Source organism: Puntigrus tetrazona, unplaced genomic scaffold (genome assembly GCF_018831695.1).
Source record: "Puntigrus tetrazona isolate hp1 unplaced genomic scaffold, ASM1883169v1 S000000001, whole genome shotgun sequence".
NCBI classification, from domain to species: Eukaryota; Metazoa; Chordata; class Actinopteri; order Cypriniformes; family Cyprinidae; genus Puntigrus; species Puntigrus tetrazona.
In genome coordinates this window covers 3,397,298-3,413,999 of record NW_025047681.1, presented here as the reverse complement: position 1 = coordinate 3,413,999, position 16,702 = coordinate 3,397,298, and positions in this window count along the sequence as shown.

Below are 16,702 nucleotides of genomic sequence, written 5' to 3'. Positions count from 1 at the left end.
GCTAATCACGCTAAGCGCCGCTAGCGCATGATTAACAACACGCACGCCGAGAGAGCGGAGAGGAAATCGCGTTCACCATTTCGGAGCACGACGTAAGGAGGGCATTCAGGAAAGTGAACACCAGGAAGGCAGCAGGACCTGACGGCATCACAGGTCGGGTTCTGAGAGCATGTGCTGACCAGCTAGCACCGGTGTTCACTGAGATATTTAATCTCTCCTGAAGCAGTCTATAGTCCCCTCATGTTTCAAAGAGTCCATCATTGTTCCTGTGCCGAAGAAACCTCAACCATCTTGCCTAAATGATTACCGCCTGTAGCTCTGACGTCTGTAGTGATGAAGTGCTTGAGAGACTCGTCAGAGACTTCATCACCGCATCACTACGGACACACTGGACCCACTTCAGTTTGCCTACCGCCAAAACCGGTCTACGGAGGATGCCATCACACACCTCCTCCACACAACCACAAGCCACCTGGATTTTAGGAAAGGGAACTATGTGAAAATGCTGTTCGTGGACTATAGTTCAGCGTTCAACACCATAGTTCCCTCCACGCTCACCTCAAAGTTGGAGGTCCTGGGACTCAGCCCATCCCTTCGTCACTGGATCACCAACTTCCTAACTGACAGACCACAAGCCGTGCGGATGGGAAAACACACCTCATCCTCCTCACTCTCAGCACTGGAGCCCCTCAGGGTTGTGTTCTGAGCCCCTGCTGTACTCGCTGTACACACATGACTGTGTGGCCACTACAAACTCCACCACCATCATTAAATTTGCTGACGACACTGTCGTGGTGGGCCTGATCTCCAACAACGATGAGATGGCCTACCTTCAGGAGATCAACAACCTGGAGAGATGGTGTCAGGAGAACAATCTGCTCCTGAACGTCAGCAAAACAAAGGAGTTAATAGTGGACTTCAGCACGAAGCAGGTGCGCTCTTACCATCCCATCAAGATCGACGGGACCCCAGTGGAGAGAGTGGACAGTTTCAGGTACCTGGGTGTTCACATCATGCAGGACCTGTCTTGGTCCTGTCACATCAACACCCTGGTGAAGAAGGCCCGGCAGCGTCTATACCATCTGAGGCGCTTAAGGGACTTCAGACTCCCATCTCAGGTGCTCAGGAACTTTTACACCTGCACCATCGAGAGTGTCCTGACGGGAAACATCACCTCCTGGTTTGGAAACAGCACCATGCAGGACAGGCGAGCCCTTCAGAAGGTGGTGCGGTCAGCTGAGGCGCACCATCCGCACTGAGCTCCTGTGCTGCAGCACATCTACAACAAGCGGTGCTGTACCAGAGCCAGGAAGATCGTGGAAGACCTCAGCCATCCCAACAATGGACTCTTTCTCTGCTGCGTTCAGAAAAGCGCTTTCGTTCCCTGAAGGCAAACACAGAGAGAATGAGGAGGAGCTTCTTCCATGAGGCCATTCGAGTCTGAACCAGAGAACACCCAGCACCTAATCACCGGGATTCCCATGTTTACCCCTCTTTCCCCAGATACTCACCACTTACTTTGGACAATTGCACTAGCCACTTTGCACTGGACATTCGCACAGACACTTTACATTTACACTTTATATTTTTATATTCTACACTTATTTACACTTTATTTTTATTTTTTAAACTTTGCACACTTTTATACATTTTTATACATATATTTTATATTTATATATATTTAAATTCTGTTTTCTGTTTCTATTTTGATGCTGGACGGTTATAAAAACATTTCACTGCATGTCGTACCATGTATGTATGTGTATGTGACAAATAAAATTTGAATTTGAATTTGAATTTGAACCCATTTCCAATTTTAGTGATGCCCATATTCAGCCTTTAGTGATTTAGTTGCCATCATTTCTTACAGATACTGGTGACTTCCTTGAAATGTTGCATATTCAAGACCTAAACGATAACATCTGTTTGATAATTATTGATGTTACTAGTTCATAAACGATTATTCCTCACTCTGTGGGCTTACAGGCTTTAAAATCGCTTTTGAAACAAAAAGAAATCAAAGTACCTTCTGATTTATTGAAATGGCAAAATAGTTTTTCCTATACAATTTTGTTTCTTGCACTCTGTGAGCTACACAACTCAGAATACACAATTTGGAAAAAAATTACTGATATGAAGACCACAACAAATGAAAGAGCTTACGGGATGCGATGGATATCGGATAGGCTTAAACCAAATGCCTTACCATGATAATCGAAAAGTCTAAATGCCCTGGATATCAAGGAAAATCCATAATAAGAAACTCCAGCGGCCGTGGGTATGTTTACATATGGGATGGCATAGCATTTCTTGTCTCAGCTGTTTGTAAACTCTTTGTGTGTCTAATAAAACATAAGAGTAAAGGCATTAGAGCGAAATTGGTAAGGACAAAGAAACAGGTCTTTAGGAAGTTTTATTTGTCCACAGGCTCTTATCACTAGGAAAGTCATACGTTGCTTTTCTTGTCTTCTTATCAGAATTTTCTTCGCTGAAGTGTGTAACCCGAGTTGTGTTACAGTAAAAGCTCCAGTAGCTCACCGAGTGTCAATGTTTGTTTGTTTTTTTAAATAACATACATCTTTCATATGTTTCTATTACATGTTTCAGTAAGAGACATAGTTGACGTTATATTAAGCTATGAATGTCTTAACACCCGGGATTCCTTTGAGGTATAGCTATGAGAGCAACTTTGGCTCTTAATATGCCATATTTGTGTTATTTTAAGAAGAAATATGTATAAAAATATTGATGTATTTTCAACTACTATTGTCTATTAATGTTATATTGACAATATCTTTGTGATTTTTTTAACTTTATTTTCTGTGTTTTCTTTAAATCAGATGGAGTGTGTGTCAAGATTGTTTGCTTATGTGGTGTTTAGGAAATAAATAAGTATTTTTAATATTAAAATAATTGATGCCAATGTGCAGGCAAACAATATACGTATGAGATTGCTTTAATTTTTTATCACACTCTTTTTTTTTTATCCATTGATATAATTTTCCATTGATTTGAATGATTCTTTTATCTCAAATACTTTCATCTGTTTTAAATGTGGTAAATGGCAATAAAAGTTTAATTCAATTTCATTGAAAATCTTAGGCCGTTGCATCATTGCTTTGATCTAAGAAACACCCTTGCTCTGAAATGCTGAACCTTGATAGACAATGGTTGTCTTTTGATACAAAAAAGAACAAGTATCTAGTACAGTGGTGTCAAACTTGCTTTCTGGTGGTCTGCAGCAGTTTAGTTCCAAACCTGCTCCAAAACACATACCTTCTAGTTTTCAATTATGCCAGATTGTTGGCAAGCAGCCAAAACATATGGATATTAAAGCTGCAGCTTGTAATTTTTTTGTTTACAAAATGTATATAATAAGTAAGTGCAATAATTCACTGTTCAATAATTCGAACTGTGTTTTGGCTTGTCCTTGTGAATTTTTATCTCTGTTGAAGAAGAGACCAAGAGATTCTTAGCATAGCAACCAAATCTAACTAAGGCTCTCTAAGTGGGGAGAGTACATAGAGGTGGAGACCACTGAAACTAAAGCATGCAAAACTACAGAAAGGAACTTTTCTGAGCCTTGATCTATTTAGCATGCAGGTGTTATTCAAATGCGTGGGTGCTATAGAGACCCTAAAAGAAAAGGTGGAGTTGTACCTTGAGAATAGCATTCACACTTAACTTGGTAAACCTACCAGATGTTCAGAAACTGCTCAGGGCCTGGGCTTCCTGCTCTTAGAATATAAATCACAATATACATAACTTTTTCATTTTATACTGTTACATTGGAACCTGCGTTACATCTTTTATAAATTTGTAACACAATATCCTGAATTACTATGGTACACCTATAATAAGTGTTTATATTCAGACTATTTAGACAGGTTGGGGTATGTACCGCTATGGAGAAACCGAGTACCTACATGATTTATCATAGATATACATACTGTAGATTACAGTGTTCTTCCACAACATGCAAACAGTTCTGTTTATTAACTTACGCTAGAGTGTTCTCCTCCTCCTCTCTCTCTCTCCTCCTCCTCTCTCTCTCCTCCTGTTTTACTAGAGTGTTTACTTCTTTTGAAGTCCTTTTGTTCCTTTGGATATCCTTCTCAGATCAGTCTTAATGCATATAAAGGTTTTGATTCACCTCATTACACGATAATAAAACTTAATTGAAATAATATAATTAAAATTTGAAAATTAAAATGACATGTTAGTCATGTCGAGTAGACATGTCCCTTACTTCTGATTGGATACAAGTTTGTTTTGGTATTCAGCAGTCTATTTTCTAAAGTGTTTTGAAAAATCACCAACCCTGCCTTTAATAATAGAGAGCGTATCCACTCATCATAACAGAACCTGTGTTTTATATATTGTAGCTGATTTGTGGAAACCTCCTATGTCCACTAAACCAGGAGTCCATGTTATACCCCATTGCTTTCGTGTGCTCTCTGTTAAAAGGGATTGGGCTACTGCTGTGTGTAGTGAGTGAGAATCACACTGTTTTTCCCTCATTCTCCAGTTTTATTTAGCTATTTAAGAAGTTGTTCAAACATCCCAAGGATGGAAAGGAGGTCAGTGAACAGCTTCTCTTGCTGCTTCAAGGATGAAGCTCCACCACATATTATGCCCTGTCATTTCGCTCACTAGCAGCACAAACTGGTTGGGCAGACAATCCTCTCAAACTTCTCTTCAGAAAAGGTCACAGTATGGAGTTTCAAGTGGGGCTGGCATGCCGCAATGACCGAAAAATCACTGGATCAAATTCATTGACTATGCATATTGACAACTTCAATCAATCTCGACATCGTCAGGCATTTCCTGGAGCATTATAACTGTATGCCAATGCTTCTCAATGCTTCCAGAAATTTTATTTATACAAACTTTTGCCTGAATCATAATATTACCCTGGCTTGAGAAACACAATCCCCAAATATCCTGGTCAGGAGATATATTACTCGGTGGTCCAAATCCTATCATCAAGAATGACTCAAGACACCAGTCACAAGTGAACCTAGCTCACATTCAGTTGAATATTATAACAGAATATAATCATTCACTGGGTTCACATTACTCCCAGTTCAGGGCAACCAGGCATTGCTGCTACCACACAGATGCCTAATAATCAATACTGGTGGTCTACACTCCAGGCAGACACCATCACTTTCATTCAAGATTGTTCCATTCGCAACATATCCAAAACCCTCACCAATTATCTGCCGGTCTCTCACAGCCACTATTACTTCCTCAATGCTCATGGTCTCACAACACCACAGACTTCCTCACTGATCCATCCAATAGCCACACCACCATACTTACTGTTATCAACCATTTCTACAAAAGGCATGCCATCAGATTGACTTTGTTCATTAACACATTTATATTGAATAAACAAAGACAGATTTTATCAAAAATATCTGTGTGAACTACCTTATTTTACATTCAATTGGCCTTTATGTCTACATGAAAGTAAATGTATAGTAAATTTTATATAAAAAATGTAATGTCCTTACTGTAGATATTATAACTGCATTTATAACTGTAGATATTATAACATGCAAGCGATGTGATGATGTTATATTTTGTCTTGTGAGGAATCGATTATATTCATGATTTATAAAGCATTTAGACATTTCTCAAAATCATCAGCTTTACTGTAATGATTGATTTAAAGCATCTTCACAGTAGTGATTACGTATTACAGACCAATCTCTAATCTCCTTTTTCTGTCAAAGATACTAGAAAAGGTAGTATCCTTACAACTGTTTAGAAAAAATGGTGTCTGTGAGGATTTCCAATCAGGTTTTAGACCGTACCATAGTACTGAGACTGCTCTCATTAGAGTTACTAATGACCTGCTTTTATCATCTGATCGTGGTTTTATCTCGTTATTAGTGCTATTAGATCTTAGCGCAGCATTCGATACGATCGATCACAACATTCTCTTGGATAGACTAGAAAACTATGTTGGCATTAGAGGAAGCGCCTTAGCATGGCTTACATCATATCTATCTGACCGCTATCAGTTTGTAGCATTAAATGAGGAGGTATCATATCACTCAAAAGTGAAATATGGAGTTCCTCAAGGCTCAGTGCTAGGACCGTTACTTTTCAACCTGTACATGTTACCTCTGGGAGATATTATCAGGAGTCATGGTGTTAGCTTTCACTGCTATGCTGATGATACTCAGCTCTATATTTCAGCGCAGCCTGGTGATACACACCAAATTGAGAATCTAACAGAATGCATAGTCGACATAAAAACTGGATGATGAGTAATTTCTTAATGCTAATGCTTAATGCTAATAATTGGACCTAAAAACCCCACAGATAATAATCTAGAACACAGTCTATCACTTGATGGCTGCTCTGTTAATTCTTCATCATCAGTTAGGAACCTAGGTGTGCTGTTTGACCGCAATCTTTCCTTCAAAACCATGTTTCTAGCATCTGTAAAACTGTGTTTTTCCATCTTAAAAATATATCTAAATTACGACGTATGCATGCACTGGCTCCCTATCAAACATTGGATAGATTTTAAAATCTTATTAATTACCTATAAAGCCCTGAATGGTTTAGCTCCTCAAAAAAAAAAAAAAAAGCGAGCTCTTATCACATTATAGTCCTGCACGTCCGCTGCGTTCTCAAAACTCTGGCCATTTGATAATACCTAGAATATCAAAATCAACTGCGAGGCGGCAGATCCTTTCCCTATCTAGCACCTAAACTCTGGAACAATCTCCTAACTCTGTTCGGGAAGCAGACACACACCAGTTTAAATCTAGATTAAAGACACATCTTTTAACTTAGCCTACACATAACACCCCAACATACTTTTTATTATTCAAATCCGTTAAAGGATTTTAGGCTGCATTACTTAGATTTGCTGGAACCGGGAACACTACTCCTACAATACGATGTACTTGTGACATCGTAAAAAGAATGGCATCTACGCTAATATTAGTCCTGTCTCTTTCTCAATCTGTTTTCACAGTTTGTATCCAGACTATATGGTGGATCAGCACACAGAGATTATGTTCATCAGAGACCAGAACACCTAGATGCGCCCGTGGACAGATCACCAGATCCTGATGCACACACACACTAAGTCATTTACACTACCTGACACAACTGCGTTTTTAAAATTGAACTGGAAGTTAAGTGCTGGGCGTCCGGTCAGAGGAGAATTGACCCCAACTGAGTCTGTTTTTTTTTCTCCATTCTGTATGCATGGGGTTTTGTTTCCTTGCCGCTGTCGCCTCTGGCTTGCTTGGTTGGGGACACTTAACTTCTAGTGATTATCGTCGAATTGATTACAGAGACCGTCTCTGCATTTAATAACAAATTGGTCACTTTGTTATTAAATTGATTAGAACTCAAAGCTATCTATCTGGCTGTACAAAGGACCATCGGCAAAAATCTCCTCAGGCTGTTCCTACTAATCAACAGGTTCATTGAACTAAGATAAACACCAAACCCAGCATAGAGCGGCCGAGCGAATGTGGTCTGGACCGTGTGGATGAGGCTCATTTTCCTTCTGGAGATGTTGTAGAAAGACAGAATTCCAGCATCATGATCCACAAACACTCCTATGGTATAGTTATTATCATACTCTAGAGAGATATCGGTCTCTATGTTATTGTGCGTGAAGGAGCATCTGGAGGAAGAGCAGTACAAACTCCAGGACTGATCATTAGATCCAAACAAGCTTTCCATACCCCATCCTTCCATGCTGATGCTCTTATATGTCACTGTTATACACACACATCCTCTTGCCTCCAGCTCCCAGTAACAGCGGCCACACACGCTTTCTTTACACAACGCCTGCCACACGCTATCAAACCGGTCTGGATGATTCGGTTGATCTGCATGAGTGTCGGTAAACACTTTTCATATGTGTTAAGATCCAGAGTGAGGCGATGGGAATCTGTCGGAGATCAGAACGCATGAGAATCAGGAACTGTGAATGAATTCTTCGATCAGACCTTTAATATAATAACCTGCATTTAACCCGAGCTCAGACTTAGACTTAACAGTGTTCTGAGAATATTATGTGTATAAGAGTGTTGAAACGTACACCGATGTTACGATGTCGAAGTTCTGTATTTTAAGGATATCTTCCATACTTTACTGGATCTTTGACGCTGTTCATAACTTGACAAGCCTCCCGGTTTTTAAATCATGTTCTGAATATAAATAAAGCTTTTATGGAATGACAATGCAAGCGATTAATTATGATTTCATTTCGGAGTGGAGTAACCCTTTAAGTGCTGATGGGGTTGACATATCTAAAACAAAACGTGAGATACACATTAAAACAACAGTGTTTACATACATTTGTGTAGTCCTGCTGTAATTCGGGACTCTCCTCCATGATCCTCGATTGCTCCTGTCTGCTGAGGCTCGATTGCTCCTGTCTGCTGAGAGGTTGGTTTGTTTGTAGCTGCGTGTAGCTTAGCTTTTCAATTTATCACCTCTTCTCTAACGATCAAATATAATTTAACTGTGTACATATCGTTGATACTATTAAATTAAATCTAACTAATTAGACTGCTGTTAGTTCGTTCGCTTTAATCTAAAAACTCGGCGGTGAGTTAGTACTCGTTAGCCGATTCACTTTCGCTCCCATCCGCTGCTACGCCGATTGTGGGCTTCTTTTCCCGCTCCTGTTCATTTGTTCCTCGCGCTTGTTCGCTCCATTTTCACAAGCTCATCAAAACAAGAGTGGTAAGTGAATCCTTACGGTGAGTAAATGGCTTCTCCCTGCATCGTCACTTGCACCGTCTGTCACATGTATAGTTTATCCTTCTCTGTTAGCGATCAGGATTCACGTGTGATAAATGCAGGAAATAGCTAGGCTGACAGAGAAGGTTTTAGAATTAGAGACACGTATCCAAACTTTAATTGAGGACAGTAAGAATGCGAGGGCTGTAGATACTGCTTTGGATGCGACTAGTACAGTGAATCATGTACATTGTTCGGTTCCAGCTTCAGAGCCCGTGCAGCAGGGCAATTGGGTGACCGTGAGGCGGGCTAGTCGCGGGTCAAAACACCGCTCTTCCGTTCCGATCAGAACATCAAACAGGTTCTCCCCACTCAGTGACGCACCCACTGAGAAACCTGATCAAAGTGCTCTAGTAATTGGTGATTCTATTGTGCGGAACGTGAAAATAGAGACACCAGCCACCATAGTCCAATGCTTACCGGGAGCCAGAGCGTCTGACATCTTGTCAAATTTAAAAGTGCTGGCTAATGCTAAACGTAAATTTCGTAAGATTGTTATTCACGTCGGGCGCTAATGATGTTCGACTTCGCCAGTCGGAGATCACTAAAAATAATATTAAAGAGGTGTGTGAATTTGCAAGCACGATGTCGGACAATGTAATATGCTCTGGTCCTCCTCCTGCTTACCGGGTGATGAGATTTACAGCCGACTGCTGGGTCTCAATGGCTGGATGTCTAAGTGGTGCCCGCAGAACAACATAGGCTTTATAGACAATTGGATGAGTTTCTGGGGCAGACCTGACCTGTTGAAAAGAGATGGTCTTCATCCCTCCTGGGGTGGTGCCGCTCTTCTATCTAGAAATATGGCATATAGTCTTATAGCTCCAACATGACCAACTAGTGCCCAGGTCAGGAAGCAGACAGACCGGCTAAACCGACCGTCTGCTAGCTGCCTCACGTCACAGAAGGCAGTTAATTCTCAGCACATAGAGACTCTTTCACCTAGATATCACACTATAGAGACTGTGTCTGTTCCCGAATTAGAATATACAGAGAACGTCCAAACCTATTCAAAAGCAATAATTTAATTAATGTCCAACAAATTAAAACTACCTATAATTCAAATAAGCAAACGATAAAACTTGGCTCACTAAATATTAGATCACTTTCCACAAAAGCACTTTATATATATGATTTGATCAATGATCAGAAGCTAGATTTGCTTTGTTTGACAGAAACCTGGCTAAAACCAGATGATTATATTACTCTAAATGAATCTACCCCCCAAAATTATTTCTATAAAAATGAGCCACGCTTAAAAGGTAGAGGGGGAGGTGTTGCTACAATTTATAACAATATTCTTAGTACTTCTCAAAGGCAGGCTTTAAGTATAACTCATTTGAAGTTTTGGCTGCATATAACATTATCTACAGAATCATGTGCTAGCGATAAATCTTCTGTCATGTTTGTACTGGCTACTGTATACAGGCCACCAGGGCACAGCACAGATTTCATTAAAGAATTTGCTGATTTTCTAACTGAGTTAGTACTGGCCGCAGATAAAGTCTTAATTGTTGGCGATTTTAATATCCATGTTGATAATGAAAAAGACTCATTAGGATCAGCTTTCTTAGACATTTTAAACTCCATTGGGGTTAGACAACACGTCTCTGGACCTACTCATTGTCAAAATCATACTCTAGATCTAATACTGTCACATGGAATAGATGTTAAAATGGTTGAAGTACTGCAGCAAAGTGATGACATTTCAGATCACTATCTAGTCTTGTGTGAACTCTGTATAGTTAAACCTGTAAACTCTGCACCTTATTACAAGTATGGTAGAACCATCACTTCCACCACAAAAGAAAGCTTTCTAAATAACCTTCCTGACTTATCTCAATTCCTTAGTTCATCCAATACGATGCAAAAACTTGATGATGTAACAGAAACTATGCACTCTCTTTTTCTAGCACTTTAGATACAGTTGCTCCTTTGCACTTAAAAAGATAAAAAACAATCTGACTCCATGGTATAATGACATCACACGCACCCTAAAGAGAGCAGCCGGGAAAATGGAGCGCAGGTGGAGAAAAACAAATTAGAAGTATTTCGTATTGCCTGGCGGGAGAGTATGCTGTCATACAGAAAAGCATTAAAAATAGCAAGATCTGATTATTTTTCATCCCTTTTAGAAGAAAACAAACACAACCCCGGTATTTATTCAGTACAGTGACTAAATTAACAAAAATAAAGCATCAGCAGGTGCTAATATGCCCCAAGAGTATAGCTGCAATGAGTTCATGAATTTCTTTACTTCTAAGATTGATACCATCAGAGATAAAATTGTAACTATGCAGCCGTCAACTACAGTTTCACATCAGATAGTGAGCTTTAGAACCCCTAAGGAAAAATTACACTCTTTCTCTATTATAGGAGAAGAAGACTTGTACAAACTTGTTAAATCATCTAAACCAGCAACATGTATGTTAGACCTATTCCATCTAAACTATTAAAAGATCTGATTCCAGAAGTCATAGATCCTATTTTGAACATTATTAATTCATCATTGTCATTGGGTTATGTTCCCAAAACCTTTAAACTGGCTGTAGTTAAACCTCTTATTAAGAAACCACATCTTGATCCCAAAGACTTAGTAAATTACAGACCAATCTCTAATCTCCCTTTTCTGTCAAAGATACTAGAAAAGGTAGTATCCTCACAACTGTATTCCTTTTGAAAAAAATGGTGTCTGTGAGGATTTCCAATCAGGTTTTAGACCGTACCATCGTACTGAGACTGCTCTCATTAGAGTTACTAATGACCTGCTTCTATCATCTGATCGTGGTTTTTATCTCGTTATTAGTGCTATTAGATCTTAGCGCGGCATTCGATACTATCGATCACAACATTCTCTTGGATAGACTAGAAAACTATGTTGGCATTAGAGGAAGCGCTTTAGCATGGCTTACATCATATCTATCTGACCGCTATCAGTTTGTGGCATTAAATGAGGAGGTATCATATCGATCAAAAGTGAAATATGGAGTTCCTCAAGGCTCAGTGCTAGGACCGTTACTTTTCAACCTGTACATGTTACCTCTGGGAGATATTATCAGGAGTCATGGTGTTAGCTTTCACTGCTATGCTGATGATACTCAGCTCTATATTTCAGCGCAGCCTGGTGATACACACCAAATTGAGAATCTAACAGAATGCATAGTCGATATAAAAAGCTGGATGATGAGTAACTTCTTAATGTTAAATTCTGAAAAAAAACAGAGGTGCTAATAATTGGACCTAAAAACCCCACATATAATAATCTAGAACACAGCCTATCACTTGATGGCTGCTCTGTTAATTCTTCATCATCAGTTAGGAACCTAGGTGTGCTGTTTGACCGCAATCTTTCCTTTGAAAATCATGTTTCTAGCATCTGTAAAACTGCGTTTTCCATCTTAAAAATATATCTAAATTACGACCTATGCTTTCAACCTCTAATGCAGAGATATTAATTCATGCGTTTATGACCTCAGGTTAGATTATTGCAATGCTTTATTGGGTGGTTGTTCTGCACGCTTAATAAACAAACTTCAGCTAGTCCAAACGCAGCAGCCAGAGTCCTTACTAGAACTAGGAAGTATGATCATATTAGCCCGGTTCTGTCAACACTGCACTGGCTCCTATCAAACATCGAATAGATTTTAAAATCTTATTAATTACCTATAAAGCCCTGAATGGTTTAGCTCCTCAATACTTGAGCATGCTCTTATCACATTATAGTCCTGCACGTCCGCTGCGTTCTCAAAACTCTGGCCATTTGATAATACCTAAAATATCAAAATCAACTGCGGGCGGCAGATCATTTTCCTATCTAGCACCTAAACTCTGGAACAATCTCCTAACTGTGTTCGGGAAGCAGACACACTCTGCCAGTTTAAATCTAGATTAAAGACACATCTTTTAACTTAGCCTACACATAACACACCAACACACCTTTTATTATTCAAATCCGTTAAAGGATTTTTAGGCTGCATTACTTAGATTTGCTGGAACCGGAACACTACTCCTAAAATATGATGTACTTGTGACATCGTAAAAAGAATGGCATCTACGCTAATATTAGTCCTGTTTCTTTCTCAATCTGTTTTCACAGTTTGTATCCAGACTAGATGGTGGATCAGCACCCAGAGATTATGTTCATCAGAGACCAGAACACCTAGATGCGCCCGTCGACAGATCACCAGATCCTGATGCACACACACACACACACACACACACTAAGTCATGTACACTACCTGACACAGCAGCGTTTAAATTGAACTGGAAGTTAAGTGCTGGGCGTCCGGTCAGAGGAGAACTGACCCCAACTGAGTCTGGTTTCTCCCAAGGTTTTTTTCTCCATTCTGTATGCATGGGGTTTTGTTTCTTTGCCGCTGTCGCCTCTGGCTTGCTTGGTTGAGGGACACTTAACTTCTAGTGACTATCGTTGAATTGACTACAGAGACCGTCTCTGCATTTAATAAGAAATTGGTCACTTTAGTCATTATACATCCCTGTCATTATACATCCCTGTCATTATACTGTACAGTGCTTTGATGCAACCTGTGTTGTTAAAAAAGCGCTATATAAATAAAAATGATTGATTGATTGATCCACACTATAAAAAACACAGTCATATTACTATATTTTATATTATGATTTTGGCACAACAGTGTTTCAGGTAAACAAGTGAAAAATTACCTTATTATAATTATATTTCAATATTACTAGTTTAAATCATAGCTATTGGTCAACGTCATGCCTGTTTGTGGGGTTTACAAAAGAAAAGCAATGAGAAGCATTCAAAGGAGCTTGTGATTAAACTTTGTAACGTCTTTGGAGCCTCAAAAGATAGGAACACTGTCTATGAAAGCTCATGTTTACAGAGCAGAGAAGATCTGCTGCTCAACATACTTGAGTTTGTCCAGGTTCTTGATGTTTTCAGAGAGCAGCTTCACTCCTGAGTCTCCTGGGTGATTGTAGCTCAGATCCAGCTCTTTCTGGTGTGAGGGCTTTGAACTCAGAGCTGAAGACAGATAACCACAGCCTTTCTCCATCACCATACAGCCAGACAGCCTTCAGAGACACAGCAACAAAGCACATGACATTAGTTTGGTTATCAGGCGTCACTAACACGAACAGAAAGGTACAAATTTACTTAAAAAGTATTTCTATATTGTCAATAGACAACCAGGGTAAACATCTTGGGGTGGACAATGGCACCATCACTTGGATTTTTACCTGATGACAATGAAATTAACTTAATCACTTATGACTGATAACCCATTTACAAAAAGCAGTTATAAATGCAATACCTTTGTTATTATGCTTAATATATATATATATATATATATATATATATATATATATATATATATATATATATATATATACATCTTTGTTAGTCTATCGGTTATTACTTGGGGAAAAGATATGTGTTCACTGATTAAGAAATTGCTGTGTGTTTTATAAATTCTTTCTTTTATTTCAGCAAAATGTGTGAGGCACTGAAGTTTTGCTCCCATTATGCCTGGACTGTCATGTTCCGAACTATTCTTTTGTGTTTTTCCTTGCGTGTCCTTTATGACCTTTTTGTTTCTTCCTGTTCTTGTTCAGTCGATTAGTTAATTGGTTTCCATCCATTTACGTTCTCTCTAATTGTGCTGAAGTGTAAAAGCCAGTGATTTTTCTCATTTTTATACAATTTGAGTAGAACTCTGCATTACTCAGCAGTGTATCCTATTTGTTAGAATATTAGTGCGAGATTTGATGATCCTGAAGCACAATGCTGAGTGTGATCCGCAAAGAAAGCATTCCACCCTGGACTGTTGTATTTTGTGCTCCGCTTTTCTGTCTCTCTCTGCCCTGATGTAAAGACTCTTATTTTGCAATGTACACTCTTGTACATTCCCATAATAACTGATTAACTCCTCCCCCTTGTTATCTTGTGTACTTAAAGCCCAGTTTTTGTTTGATTTCCGCTGAGTATTTGACCTAGTCATACAAAGCGTTTCCCTAGTGTAGTCTAGTCTTGTTTTCCAGTGTATTTTTTGCAGTGTTCTGACCTCTGCCTCGTGTTTGTATATTTCCTCTGTTTTGCCCCTTCTTGGACTCTGTTTGCTGATTGACAGACCATTCTCAAATTAAATGTGGTAGCGTGTTTTTAATGATTTACGGAACACAATTTACCTCAGGATTTTCAGCTGACAGTTTGGACTCTTCAATCCATCAGAGAGCAGCTTCACTCCTGAATCCTGCAGGCCATTGTTACTTAGGTCCAGCTCTCTCAAATGGCAGTTTGAGGATTGGAGAGCTGAAGATACAGTTTCACAGCATGTTTTATCAAAACCACAGCCGTTAAATCTGACAAAACAGAAGATTTTTAGATGAATTTCTGATGTTCAGTGCTTCTGCAAAAACTTATTTTACCCTTCATAATCAGGGCAGCAAAACATTTAATATAATATTCAGATTAAATTAATTGTAAAATAAAATGTTGATCAAACAGCAGTCAGTGACATTACTCACAGGGCTTTTCTGTAGCATCTCACAGCTGGAATGAGTCTCTTGTTATTTTCCTGTGATGATGTGAACCTCTTTGGGTTGCACTCATCCAGCACCTTTTCTGACAGCAGCATTGTAGATCAGAACTGAGCACATTGAAGATTAGAAATCTCTTACTGTATGTTCATCTGAACTGAGGTACCTCTTTAATTCATCATATAATGAACGATCCTTGATCTCAAGTAAGCAGTAGAATAGGTTAACTGAAGATTCTTCAGGGATATCCTTATGTTGCACTTGTTTAATGTATGGAATTGTTTGTTTGATGCTCTCTGTGGTGTCTTTAGTCTTTGTGATCAGACCTTGGAGCAAGTTTTGACTGGATTCAGCGTAACGCCCATCAGAAACCGTAGGAACATATCCAGATGCCCTCTCTCAACCCACACAGCTTCTTTAACATACGCCTTTAGTAGCACCTGCAATGTGACATTTTTCTTTATGCTTATAGGAAAAAGTCTGCAACTCCTGCATGTTCTTGTTTAGGTAACAGAGGAACACATGCACTGCAGCAAGAAACTCTTGAACACTTAGATGTACAAAGCTGAAAACCTTCTTGTAATGTAATACACTTTCCTTCTTAAAGATCTCAGCGGTCATTCCCATAAACTCTGTGTCTTTACTCACATCAATGCCACATTCTTTCAGATCTTTCTCATAGAACACAATGTTTTTCTTCAACTGATTAAATGCTAGCTTGGCTAACTTTAAAATCATTGTTCTGTTTGATTCTAAGTGCATTCTCTTTCTTCTTGGTCGTCCATATTTCTGGTTCTTCGTCTTCATCTGTATCAGCAAAAAGTGGATGTACATTTCTGCGAGTGTTGTGCTGATATTCTCTTCCCTGTTGATGAGAATATCCTCTGAGTACTGTGGCTGTGCTCCAGCAGAACACAGGAATATGGCACATGATGTAGAGACTACGCAGAAGTCTTAATTTGTGAGATGATTTTGTCGGCCAGAGTCACATTTCTGATTCTCTTCCTGAAGTACTCTACTTTCTGTTGGTCAGTGAACCCTCGTACCTCAGTGAACAAACCTACATACTGAGGATGGATCTGATTGGCTGCTGCGGGTCGTGAGGTCACCCAGATCAGAGCTGATGGAAGCAGTTTACCTTTGACCAGACTTGTAAACAGCACATCTACAGATGATCTTTCCTCGACGTCGTTCAATGTTTCCCCTTTAAAATGCAAAGGCAGACGGCCTTCATCAAGTCCATCAAATATAAAATATTTCTCTGAAGGGAAGCAGACAATGGCCACATCATTCAGTGAAGAAAATGACAAGCAGCAGCTTCTAAAACAACCCAAGTGATGGTATAACAGATAACAGTATAGTATATAGTCCTAAAACGTAATGTCAGTTG